Source organism: Canis lupus, chromosome 10 (assembly GCF_048164855.1).
Source record: "Canis lupus baileyi chromosome 10, mCanLup2.hap1, whole genome shotgun sequence".
Taxonomy (NCBI): Eukaryota; Metazoa; Chordata; class Mammalia; order Carnivora; family Canidae; genus Canis; species Canis lupus.
The window spans coordinates 73,256,516-73,270,253 of record NC_132847.1 but is presented as its reverse complement, the minus strand read 5'-3'; positions in this window follow the sequence as shown (position 1 = coordinate 73,270,253).

The window sequence follows — 13,738 nt, the reverse complement described above, 5'->3', positions numbered from 1 at the left end:
CAGCATTATCGCTGCTCTTTCGGAATTCAGAGTCCATAAGGGATCTCAGAATATAAACCATAACAGCAACGAAATAATCAAAAATGTCCCCCCTCCCCAAAATAAGATATTGTGGGAGAGAAAGCCTGTCTGTCTTGGGGGTGAAGGGTGATGTAATGTGAGAGTCAGTATCTTTCTAGAGAAGCTCTATTTAAGCTGAGCTGAAGGATGGATAGACAGGACCCAAGGAGAGAGACTAGTCTGTGCAAAGATCTCGAGAGAGACCAAGCTCCGTGTGTTCAGGGAACTCTGTGTTCAGGGAACTCCAGAGGGCATTTGCAGCTAGAGTGCCGAGAAGGGGGAGCAGGTGTCTGGCTTGGGATCGACACCGTTCGGGCTGTAGAGACGTAGGGAGCGAAGATTCCCCTTGAGTTTGAAACGATCCCAGTGGTTGAGGGAGGCAGGCGGGTCAGCACGGAGGAGCGGGGAGCAGGAAGGGCACCTTGGAGGAGCTGCCTGCGCGGTGGGGACAGATGAGGGGCCTAACGGGAGGGGCTAACAGGGAATGGAGCAGCTTGGGAAGCAGGAGTCCTGCCTCTAGAGGTCATCCCGTCACTGGAATGACTTCCAAGCCCTTGGGACGCACAGGCCCTGCCCTTGCCGAGCCCCCAAGGCCGGATGGAGAGAAAGGGGTAGCACCTGTGTAGTGTTCTCTCAGTGACCTTAGGCAGGCCCTTGCTCAGAAGTCTCTCCTTCCTGCTGCCACCAATCCACTCTTACCTCTTAGCTTCTTTTTCCTAAAAGTGTTGCCCTCTCACTGTTCTGGAAAGTGCAGGTCTCCTGGGGATGAAAGCTCTGAACTGTCTTTGATAATGCTGAGCACATCAGGTTTTCCTGACAGAGGCAGGTTAAAAGGTTCCTCGGTTACGATGCTAAATGCTCTGACATGACCTTGCTTTCCCTCTGACCCGGGTCAGCACAGGGATGTGATGTGACTGACACTTCTTACCCCGCACATGGCCTCTGGTGACTGGAGGCTGACACCTTCACCAGCCCTCCCCCCAGGGTGCCCAGCCGTCTCTCCCTGTGGGGCTGACAGCAGGTTGGCTTTGCTGACAAATGACTCATTTCCAGCCACATAAAATGGCTTCAATCTTCTTTTCTTTGAAGTCTCGCAGATTACATCCTCCGCCCCCCTGCTTTTCTGACAACTTCACTCCAGCAGTGCATTATGTTAAAAACCACACTTAGTATGCCAGAGCGGGGCTGGCACAATTAGAGTTCCGTTTTCATCACGGACGTTGATGTGCTGTAATGACCTGCTTGGATCCATGCTCCTGTGGGCCTACGACTCCCACAGAGGGGACCACGGGACCCATTGTCCTCCCCACCGGAACAGTCCCGCCCCAAGGGGTGGGAAGAGACTCTTCCTCCTTCTCATTACTGCATGGCACCATGGACTAAGTCACACAAGTCAGAAGCCAGGGCACTAACTCAGGCTCCTCCCCCGACTCCATCCCTCTTAGGCAATCACTCACCAGGCTTCCTCCTCTCCCTTGTGTTGGCATCTCTCCAATGCCCACTGCCATGCCCCTGGATTACTCTACCACCACCTCTTTTTCAAGAGTGAAGACGGCCCCCAACTTACGATGTTTTGACTTAAAATTTTTAGATTTTACAATGATGCAAGAGCAACCCATATTCTGTAGAAACCACTTTCTGAATTTTGATCTTTTCTCAGGCTGGTGATATGTGGTGTGATACTGGGCAGTGATATCTCATCTCACGATGCTGGGCAGTGGTATCAAGCTACAGCTCCCAGGCAGTCAGGCAGTCATGAGGGTGAACAACCGATACACTTACGCCCGTTCTGTACTGACACAGCCATTCCGTTCCTCACCCTCAGTACATTACTCAATAAATACATGAGATGCTCAACACTTGTTATGAAACGGGCTCTGGGTTAGATGATTTTGCCCTACTCTAAGCAACTCTGAGTGTTCTGAGCACGTGTAAGGTGTGGTAGGCTGAGCTAGGACGTGTGATAGGTTAGGTGTAGTAAATGCATGTTTGACTAGGATATTTTCAATTTAGGATGAGTTCATTAGGATATAACCTAATCACAAGTTGAGAAAGATCTATATTGCAAAATCCTCGATGTCAGCCTCTCCACCCCCTGTCTTGCCCCATTCCAAAATGGTCCCCAAGTTAATGGTTCTAAAATGCAGACCAATTCATCTGCATTCCTTGTCCTCAATCCCTTGCCAGCTCCCCACTGACCTTCGCATAAAGTCCTCAGTTTGGAATTCAAAGATCTCCCTGTCTCTCATGTGTCTCTACCCCAGGTCACCTTCACCTGAATCCTAGGGTACCAAGCTACTTGGAGGGACCCCCCCACACACACACATCTTCCTCTTGGATTCCTTCAAATATTTGCTCAAGCTTATTCTTATCTGGAATGCCTCCCTCTCTCTCTCAACCTCACTAATTCCTTCTCATCACAGAGGGCTCATTTCACCTCTGAGATCTCTTTCATGACATGCTACCCCAAAGGGATTAAGGGCCTCTTTCTGAGTTCTAAGACTCTTTGGCCCCCTCTACCCTGACATTATTCTCATTACCATATTGTTTTTTTTTTTTTTTAATTTGTCTTCTGCCCCACGGAAATATGACCTCCATGGGACACAACTGGTGCCTTGGACGACTCTGTATACCCAGGCACATGCAGTGAAAAGTGATCGACTAATGGTTCATCCTGGAGGCCTGCAGCTCAGCTTTGATAGCAGTTAGTTATCAAAGGTTAGTGTGTGCATCCCGTTCTTCCGTGTATGACACATTTTAGCATCTCTCACAACGTTTAATCTTTGCAACCAACCTATAAGAAAGCCATTGTAACCAATCTTACACATCAGAAAAAGGAGCCTCAGGGAAGTTGAGTATCTTGTTTGTTTTCATGCCGTTAATGCAAGGTAGTTTAGTGCCTGTGTACCTGCTGTGGGAAACCTGCTTGGATTTGGGTGCAAAACAGCTACGGTTATAGAGCTAGACCATGAAGGATCAGAAGGAAGTTGTCAGTTGGAGTGGGGTGATTAGGACGATTATTCCAAGCAAAACCAAGAATGTCTTGCTATACGCTAACATCAGTATGAAGGAGGAAGGTGGTTAAGAAAAGGTCCTAGACTGAAGGCACCTCTGCCAAACAGTAGTTATGTGATTTAGGGCAGTTTCCTCACCTCAACTTCGTCATATGTTTAATGGGAATAATAAAAGCTCCAAACTCATTTGATCATTGTGAAGATACCATGAAAAAGTGCCTCACTCTGGGAAACGAACAAGGGGTGGTAGAAAGGGCGGTGGGCGGAGGGTGTGGGTGACTAGGTGACGGGCACGGGGAGGGGCACTTGATGGGATGAGCACTGGGTATTATTCTATATGTTGGCAAATTGAACACCAATAAAAAATAAATTTAAAAAAAAAGTGCACACATATTCCTGGGAACATTCTCCGACCAAGGGGCAATGGCTCAATGTCTAACAGGTCTTCTAGCACTGGTATCTCAATGGTCTATTGTTGTGGAGGAAACGACTCCCAAACACAGTGCTCCCAACCATTGTACTCTGTGTGTCAGGATTCCAAGAAGAGCTCAGCTGGGTCATCCTTCTCTGACCCCTGTGGCATTGACTGGAACGTCCACTTCCAGAACGGCTTCTTCGCTCATATGCCTGGCATCTGGGCCGGGATAGTGTTTGCATAGGGAAAGGATGCTAGCCATCAGATTGCCGCGGAGCTGGACCACTGACCAGAATGCCTACAAAGACCCGATAGATCAGAGTGGCCTCTCCAGGGGCTTCGGCTTCTTGTAGAGTTGCCACTTGTTTCCCAGGGAGGCAAGAGATCTGAGCAGAAGCCATAAGGCTCTTATGAGACAGACGCAGCAGAGGTTGCAGAAAATCACATCTGACATATTCTCTTGGCCAAAGAAGTCACTAAGGCTGGCCCAGATTCCTAGAGAGGCAGTGAAACTCCACCTGTCAGTGGGAGGATGACAAAGAATTTGCAGCCATCTTTAACCGCCCCCCCACACACACACACCTGGTGCAACTGCTGCTATTATAACATTAGGCAGCAATCGCAGATACTCTACTGATATGAGAGTTTGGAAAGGATGACGGGGTGAGGGGGTCATCCTTTGAGTGTGTTTACAGTTAAGGCGATTGCATAATTGCAATCGGTGGGCATGGAGCTGCTGAGAAACTACCGCACCAATGTGGTCAAGTAGAAGGCAAGGCACTCTCCGACCACTCCGCTACACCCCGCAAGGCCCGTGAGAACTAAGCAAGTAGATTTCCCAGCCCCAGGGGGTGCATGTACAAAACCAGGGACTCTGGGGCAGCACTCTCTGAAAATAAGTGAGAATGCCAGGAGCATCCCTGGGACTTCTTTTCTGAATCACCTGAAATGAAGCAGCGGACTCTCTCCAGCCTCTCTGTCTCTTACATGAGGGAGGTCACACTGAGCTATTTTTCCAAACTGTCGAGGTAAGAGGATAAAAGGTCTCAGCTATCTTGGCCATCACAAGCTGGAGTTACTCATGGGGAACAAGGCAGGAGGCATAAAGAGGACACAGCAAAGCGGATGTTGTACATGAAAGACACTTTCCAGCACAATATAGTTCACATTTCTTGTCCTTACTGACTGTGCTCATTTTTTTTTTTAAACCATGTGCATTCTTGTCACCACAAGATATGTATGGCCTCTTTTCTCAGTTCATTGATCTGGTTTTTTAAAAAAAAAAAAAACACATATCTCCCTGGGGCTGACCTCCTCTTACCTGTTAATTCTATTAATGCCTCTATTATAAGCCCACAGCCTGAGAAAGACCTAAATAATTTAGTGACTTCTATTCTTATAAATTCTGGACACCAGTAACACAAAATTAAATACAAACATTCATTCAGAGACATACTTTCTCTCTCTCTCTCTCACACACACACACACACAAGCCCACACATACACACACACACTGGAATGTCAATATATCCCGATTGCCTGTACCAGTCACGGATTTTCCCTGGTGTCCAGGCATAATTATCAAATACACACACACACACACAAACCACATTTAATTCTCAAACATGTCCCATATGGATGGTCAATCATGCAATCCCCTTAACTGTAAACACACTCAAAAAATGTACCATTCACAGACACACATGAAAACATGTACATACCAACACACTGATTGCCCCGTTCCCCGCAAACACATTAAAGTTATCCAACCATTCTAAAATGTACACACTCACTGGAATGCATGGATGCCCTCAAATTTGGAATGTGTACTTTCTTTCTTTGTTGTTTTTTTTAAATATTGTATTTATTTATTCATGAGAGACATACACAGAGAGGCAGAGACTCAGGCAGAGGGAGAAGAAGGTTCCCTGCAGGGAGCCCGATGCGGGACTCGATCCCAGGACCCCGGGGTCATGCCTGGAGCCAAAGGCAGGTGCTCAACCGCTGAGCCACCCAGGCGTCCTAAATGTGTACTTTCAAATCTTTGCCTAAATCCTCCTCACGCCAAGGAAACACCCATTCCCATGGACAATAACAGGCTCTCAGACCCACAAACATGGGAGACGGAAATCCAAGAAAATGACATGCAAGGGAAAGTGAAAAAAAAAATGCACGTAGATATGCATACTAACACCCCCCCACATACCCTATAAAAATGGCACCTTCCAGGAGTCCATACACACCCCACAGAAACACATAAATGTTTGTGCTTAAATGACCCCCTCACATGTACACATACTCAGACATCATCATGAATGTGTTTTTTTAAATTATGACAAAATCAAGCATCTACTTTTAAACACAAAACCGCGTAAAGGCTATGACACAGTACGCCCATGCATGGTCACGCACACACTTCTGACCCCAGAGCTCTCCTCCCACCACCGCTGTCCCTCACTTCATCTTAGAGCCCAGACTTCCCCCAGATGCCCATCACCTCACAAATCTCCCCAACACAAACAGGTTCTGTCTTGTTTTTAACACGGACCTCCCAATGCAGGAACCCAACGGGCTGAAGTACCCGAGGCTGGATGGATAAAGTAATGAAATTAGGTATCCGTGCCACGCAACGCTGCCCGAGTCCAAGAACCAGTTATGAGCCGCACGGCCGTTCCTGCTAAATGGGAAATGGAGACTGGGGTGGCTCCCACCTGCCTCATGGCCCAGACTCACTGCCCTGGCCACCAGCATGGGCTCCAGGAACACTTATGCAAATCTTAAATTGCTCCCAATCTAGACAGACTAAGAGCTCTGGAAATCACAGAGGACAAAGAAATTCCACGTAGGAGAGGGAATGGTCATGAATGACGAAAGCATCATCATCACCGGATGCTGAGGGAAATGGCTTGAACCCAGAGTCAGGACCTCAGTGCTAGGCCTGCCTTTGCCACAGATAGGCTGGGGGACCTGGGGACAGGTTCCCATCACTCTCTGGCCCTGGTCTCTCCACCTGTGATTTAGAGGCTTAGACTCGACTGTCTATTTTGTAAGATCCCTGAAAGCTGTGATTCAAAGTACTTGGACGTTTCTGAGTCAGGAACTGCCAGCAGGTAATAACTTTTATTTTGATTAAATCGGGGCACTGAATCCTTCGGCCTCTGTGGTCCAGGAGGACGCGTGTGGCGATTGGAATTGAAAAGCCTCAGTCCAGATCCTTGCTCCACCCAGAATCAATTAAACGAATCCATAATTATGTGTTTAGCAGCACGCGCACGCAACGCTGGTTATGGGATGAGAGACTCCTCTGCAACAAGCTGCATCTTCACAGGCTGGATGGAGAGGATGGCGTACCAACAAAGAACCTGGGTGTACGTTATGTAAATGCTCACACATGATGGTCGAACCGTAGCGTTACGTCCCTCATACCACGTCGTTACTGTGCTAGCACACCTACAAAAATCCATGCCCATCTCCTTTTTCATATCCTCCTGCTTCCTGTTGACACATCTCGGCCTCTGAAAATCTCAGGGCAAGCTCCGAAGCTGCCTCCCACCGTCCCTGCTTTGGCACTGAGACTCTATGTCTTATATGGCAGGAAGGGCCGAGCAGCTCATAACTGGTTCTTGAAGTTGCGCGGCGTTGCGTGGCACGGATACCTAATTTCATTACTTCTATCCATCCAGCCTTGGGTACTTCAGCTCGTTGGGTTCCAGCCGCGATTAATTGGTAGATCTCCCACTGATTCCTGATTAGCTGCTTTTGATTAGGGCCTAATGACTTCATTCGGTCCCTAATTCAGGGGGATGAGTTGCAAAACTGCCAGCAAACTGCTCAAACAGAATTACATTTTTTCCCAAGCCCCGAAGACATCACTTAAACTCTGTGTACACAACACTCTCCCTCCCTCGTTCTTCTTCCTCATCGCCTCCGGACTGCACGACACGGAATCAGCAGAGGAAGGAAGCTTGTGACCCAGCTCCCGGCTGCTAGAGCAGATGTCACCAGAAAAAGGCCTGGAAGCTGACAGCCTGGCGCTCAGGAGGAAGTCGCCCCCCACGGCACCAACTCCCACTCTGTGCCTCAAGGGAAGGCTTGGTGTATCCGAATTCCCCTGAAGTCTACACCTTCCACCCTTACCACCTGCCTTCTTCAGGAACAAGATACCACCCCCGAGTTTTGCCTTGATCTTTGGCTGCAGACACGTAGAAGCCCTGACCCAGAGCAAACATTGGAAGACCTAGAGAAGAGTCTCTCCCCGGGATCTAGATTGACCATGACTGCTGCTGGTGCCCGAGTGGCTCTGGCCGCCCCAACCGTGCCCCCCGACGGCCTGCGCTACGGCACAAGATAGTCGGAGATGCGTGATCTTGCCGCAGGGAGCGAAGACCCTTGTGGTACATGAGTGATACAGATTCCCAAGCTGTGCAGGCCCATCTCAGAAGGTTACTGTCTCGCCCAACGTTTTATTCTACAGATGGACATACTTATAAAAGTAATTTGATAAGAATGTCTATTTAACACTTGCCATATGCCAGCTCCTGTGTGAGGCTGCAGAGAAACCCAGATGACACGGGGACCGAGACTCCATCCTTTCTCTCTGAGAGCCACTGTTTACTGGGGAAGCAAATCCTTTGACGCGTCAACGTACTATACACTAAATATTTGGAACATAACAGGTGGTAACTATAGTCTGATAAAATCCCATATGCACGTATGCATGTGTGCGTATCCGTACATGGACATAGAAGGAGATACTACACAAATGTGAGAATAGGCTAAAATGCAAACCATTTAAAAGGCAATAGCCAGGGAAGTGATTCTACATTTTTGCAGGTCCTCGAGTATTCTCTCCAGAGTCAACTGCTGTTAGCCGTCACTTGTGTTCCCGTCAAATGTTTTATTATTTTTTTATTTTATTTATTTTTTAATTTTTATTTATTTATGATAGTCACAGAGACACAGAGAGAGAGGCAGAGACATAGGCAGAGGGAGAAGCAGGCTCCATGCACCGGGAGCCCGACGTGGGATTCGATCCCGGGTCTCCAGGATCGCGCCCTGGGCCAAAGGCAGGTGCCAAACCGCTGCACCACCCAGGGATCCCCCGTCAAATGTTTTATATTCATATGTACACGTTTTAAAATGAGGAAAGTGAAATTCAGGAATACAACAAAAAAGAATGACTCGGCCAAAGCTGAGTAAGATGATGGTGATGGAGGCGGTTGTCGTCCCCATACAGTCATGATTTTATTCCACGGAAACTTGAATGGCCTTGCCAGGCTCAAGATATGGCCCAGCAATCTCAGTATTGGCAGATGCGGGTTCAAGAGCACAGCACCTCACAGAATAACAAGGAATGAAGGAAGGAAGGGTGTAGGAGGTTTGGGGGGGTGGTTAGGAGGTCGATCACAGAACATCAGAGAGCTTCTATGACAGTGGGACATTATCCACACCGATTCTTCCAGAACTGCTGAGCACTGTCCCTTATTTGTGTCCATTTCCTCCACCACAGAGACTTAGCCAGGCATTGGGCAGGTCCTCACAGTCTGGTGTCTACCCCTAGCTGGCCCTGACTGCTGCATCTGAATCAGAAGCTGACTCCAGGCCATCCATCCCACATGCCAGTTCTCCCCCCACCGTTGGCTGATCATGTTCCATTCATGCTCCCAAATTACCCCAAAACTGCAGGCCCCACTTGTGAACTGTTTGTGCCTGGGCTCTGACACCCCACGAAGACCTTCCGAGTCAAGCGATTGTCACGGCAATAGATGGTATAGATAGGATAGCTCTACAGTGAGAGAGGTGGCACAGCAAGACAACATACATCCTCTGAAAGAATCGATGGAATAATGAAAAAAAAAAAAAAAAGGTCATTCCTAATTGTTGGCTCGATTGGACCTAAAATGACTAAGTCTTGATTTTGTTCTTGGAGGAGGATGGGAGTCATTCCGAGCTACGGGGAAGATACAACCAAAGGCAAGTTAGCGTGGGCAGCCCAGGCATTTTAAAGGACTGTAGGAAAATCAATGCATTTGGAATAAAAGTCTGATACGCATCACTGATGAGTGAGATGTTGCCTATGACGGCACCCTGCGTAGACCAGGTCCTCCATTCGTGTTCGATGACTGACGCTGAGAATAAACACACAGCAAACTCACAGGGGAGTCTGAGGAGATCACAGGAGCTTTGTAGAATTCAGCCAAAATAGTTGGTTGGGAAAGCCACAGAATGGGCCCACCGTGTGTCATTTTCTAGGACCCCAATAGGCCGACACTGTGTGCCAGGTAGACAAGTGGAAGCCACACATGCCAGTCAGTGGGAGGAGGGACAGATGTGCAGGTGTTGCTACTGAAATCAGCCGACTTGAATGAGCCTCTATTTGGGTCCTGGATAATCTTAAACATTCTATAGCTTGCCTTCCATGCCTTTACCTCTCCTTCTCTGCACAAATTGAGCAAATTGAGGTGGCAATAAATTGATGAAATGTACCAAACTGCATTTTCTTCAGTGTGCTGAATTAAAGTTTCTCTCCCAGCAAATGAAAGTGGGGGGATTTAAACCAGGCACTATCCCTGAGGGAATTAGTGATGCACTCTTAGCAAATCAGAGACTAAACACCGGTATTTTTGTGTGTGTGTGATGTTCAGAGACAGGTGGTGGGGGGGGAAGGGGTAGCATCAGAAGGATGGGGGAAGACAGAAGGGGCTGCAGCAAATAAACAGGCCTTTGCCAAACCCCTGCTATGGTTCTTCCACGACTCATGTCTTTCTCAATAGCAGGATTTGTAATTATACCTATCATTTGTGGAGCACTCACCAAGGGCTAGGAACTGTACTAAGCACTTTACACACATTATTTAATTTAATCTCCATAACCACCCTGTAAGGAATACATTATTGCATCCAAGTAACAGATAAAGAAACTTTAAATCAGAGAGGCCAATTAACCTGTCGGGTGTCACTTTGCAAACTGGTGACAAACTAGGACTCTAACACGGATCCCTATGATTCCAAAGCCCAAGTCCCAACCCTTTCTCTCTGCTCCTTCCCATTGCCAGGCGTGGTGTGAGATCTTGCTTCAGGGCAGAGCAAGGGTGTCTGCTCAATGATCAAATAAACTATAGCGAGGAGTTATGTCTGTCTATATCCTACTTTGTAACCCAGCAAATTTGAGGCAGCTTTCAAAAATGCCTGCAATGAAATTTTTAAAAACTGACAAATAAAAGCGAAATAAAAGGACCAGACTAATGTAAAAACCATACTGGAGCTAGACATGCAGTGTCGAGCTAGCTAGCATATAAAGATGTTTACATTTAAGCAGCAAAATCAGCTTGAGCATCCCTTCTGCTGAAGCAAAAAGGAAAATCCAGTTGTTCACTTGATGTCTAATACTTATCAAGGAAAAGCCTACCCATCCTTCAGAGGAAATATGCTGATAAAAGTTGTCATCCAGTAAGAGATGATAGGATAGTCAACAGGCATGCTTTGAGAGTTTACTATGAGTCCGTCCCAGAGCTAGGGGCTGGGGATATGGTGGGGAGCTGAACACCATACTGAGCCCTGCCTCTTAGAGCCTTAGGGCAAGTGAGGCAGCTACAGGGTAAGGGCTTGGGGCACTGGACCAAGAGAACGTGACTGGGAGAGGAACAGCATTTGCAAATGCCCAGAGCTGTGGGAGAGCGTGTCCTGCTCAAGAATCAGAGAAATCGAGTGGCTGTAACACAAGTGGGGACAGAAAGACAACAGGACACACGGAACAAGAGTTTGCTAGGGACGGTTCATGCTGGCTGGCAAGAGCCCGTTGCACACACCTGTTCCAACGAGGGTGGAGGGTGGTGGTTTGAAATCAGCCATAGGGGGTATGTTTGTACCATGGGAATTGACTATACAGGTAGGACCCTTCATTTCCTCTGCAAGTGTTGACCACCCCACCACCACACATAATCATACTTCAGGAAGGTAGTTCTGTCAAGGAGGTAGAGGAAGAATCATCCGAAACTGAGGAGGTCAGAGGAGGCTTCCTGGAAGAGACGGCATTTGGGCTGATGATAAGTGAGCAAGATCCCAATCCAGCAGGAAGGCTTACTGAATCCAGAGACTTAGCAGCCACCCAGGGGTTGGAAACCCAAATGATGAACCTTATTGAGAGGCAGGGTGCAGAGGTAGAGTGTCCTGCTCAGCTACGAGGTGTTCAAAGAGAAGTCAGTATGGGAAAACCTCACAGGTAGTTGTTACCAACCAGTCAGCAGTTGGTGTTCCAGAAAAGGAATCCTAGTCCAGTGAAAAGAGGAGGCAGGACCAAAGGACACCAAGCAAAAATCAGTCCTGAAGGATTGCCACGTCGTGCAGGTAATTTATTTATTTTATTTTTTATTTTTAAATTTTTTTTTACTGTTTCTTTTTTTAATAATAAATTTATTTTTTATTGGTGTTCAATTTGCCAACAGAATAACACCCAGTGCTCATTTAGACAGGGCCTCAGGGATGCTACCTGGAGCCCTAGGTCAGCGCCTCTCCCCCTTAGGAATATGCAGGAGCCCAACAGCTCAGTAACCTAGTCAGATGCAGATTGACTTAGTCTCTGCTGCGCATCTCTGTGTTTTGTGATGCATCAAATAGGCTGAGGTTGAGGCTATAGGTGGGCCTCCAGTAGCCCCAGGTGTTTGGAGAGTGGAGGCAAACACAAGGGCGGACTAGGATCTGGTAATCTGGAGAAAAGAATGACGGGGTGTAAAAGGGGCGAAAGCTGGAAAGGGAAGGGGAAATACACAAAGCAGCTTCTCATGAGGAAGAATGTCAGGTCTAGGAGTTAATGGTGGAAAGGTTCATTAGGGCCGAGATGTCCGGTGCCTTCAATCCTTGGCTAGGATGCTCTGACTTTATCCAGCGGGCATGGGCGGTGGGGTGGCAACGAGTGTGTCCGAGCAGGGCCATTAGCGCTGTGCCCAGAGCCATCCTTCGAGACTAATCTGGAGCTGGTGTCTACAGGTGGGACTGGACAAGAGAGGGGCTAAGGGCCTTTAATTCTTCCAGAACTCAGGCCGCACCACGCTAACAGAATACACTCCTGCAAAGTGGTTAGGAAGTGGCAGCTGAGCTTGGTGAGCCCCATTCCTCACCATGAGACCCCTTCGCTCTTCTCCCATATCCTTCCTCCATTCCCAGCCCACCCTTTAGCTTACTGAGATCCTCCTCACTATCAGAAGATTGTCGTAGAAGATACTAGTGCCCCAGGAAATTTTGCCATCTTAGGTGTCCCTGAGAATTTTAAGTTTTGCTCTGCGTAAACATGGCCATGGTCTTTCCCAAAATACTTGTATCGTCTTGCGGTGTTTTTCTTTATTAAACTGACACCAAGTGTTGGAAACGAGGCTGTTAACTTGAGAAGAAATGCTCTTATTCCTTCTAAAAGGAGTGTCCAATTACGATTTCACTGAAATAACATGTGAGCAACTTGACCTCCAAACTCCATCCTGGGCACACTCAGTGGCATCACCATGGAGATAAATACTCTCCAAAATTAAGCTTTGGTGAGTTTAGCAATATTCCTACTTTCAAGTCGGGAGAATTACATAGAAGTGTTGGCTCCGCCACCTTGCTTTCAGGCAAGGCACATGGCCATTTTGAGCCTCGGGTCCCCCCTCTGTAGAATGGGGTGATTATCTCTGTCTCGCCTGAGAGGATCATTGTGAGGGTCAAATGAGACACAAGGAGCACTTCCATCACGGGTGGCTCCTTCTCCTCAGGGTTTCCACGTCCTTCCAAGCCCAAGTGAGAAACTCCATTCCACCCTGTGCACGTTTACACACACTTGGAGGGACTGGCTGGCCCAGTTGACTACAGGGGAACCCTAACTGTCCCCAAATCCTGGTACAGCCTCTTTTCTCACTTGAAGGGGAAGATTCAAAGGAAAGAGACGGAGATTGGCTTCGGGAGGTGAATCCCTCTTCTTCCCGGCACTCACCTTAGTTGTAGGTGGCCAGGAAGGTGCTGCCCCTGAGTCCCCAGGTCCTCCCTTCGGCCGCCCTCTGCTCTGTCTAGGTCAGCCTGGCCCGTGAAGGCTGAGGGAGGGGGAGGGCGCAGCCTCTGGATCCTCTGGCCACTGGCATCTAGGAGGGATGTTGTAAGCTTTTCTCCCAAGAGGAGACATCTCTATTGGGAGATCTGAGGGATCATTTATCTCCCTGAAACACCCAGAGATCTATCAGCCACTGATGACGATAAAGGGATGATAAGCAGAAAGGGAAAGGCAA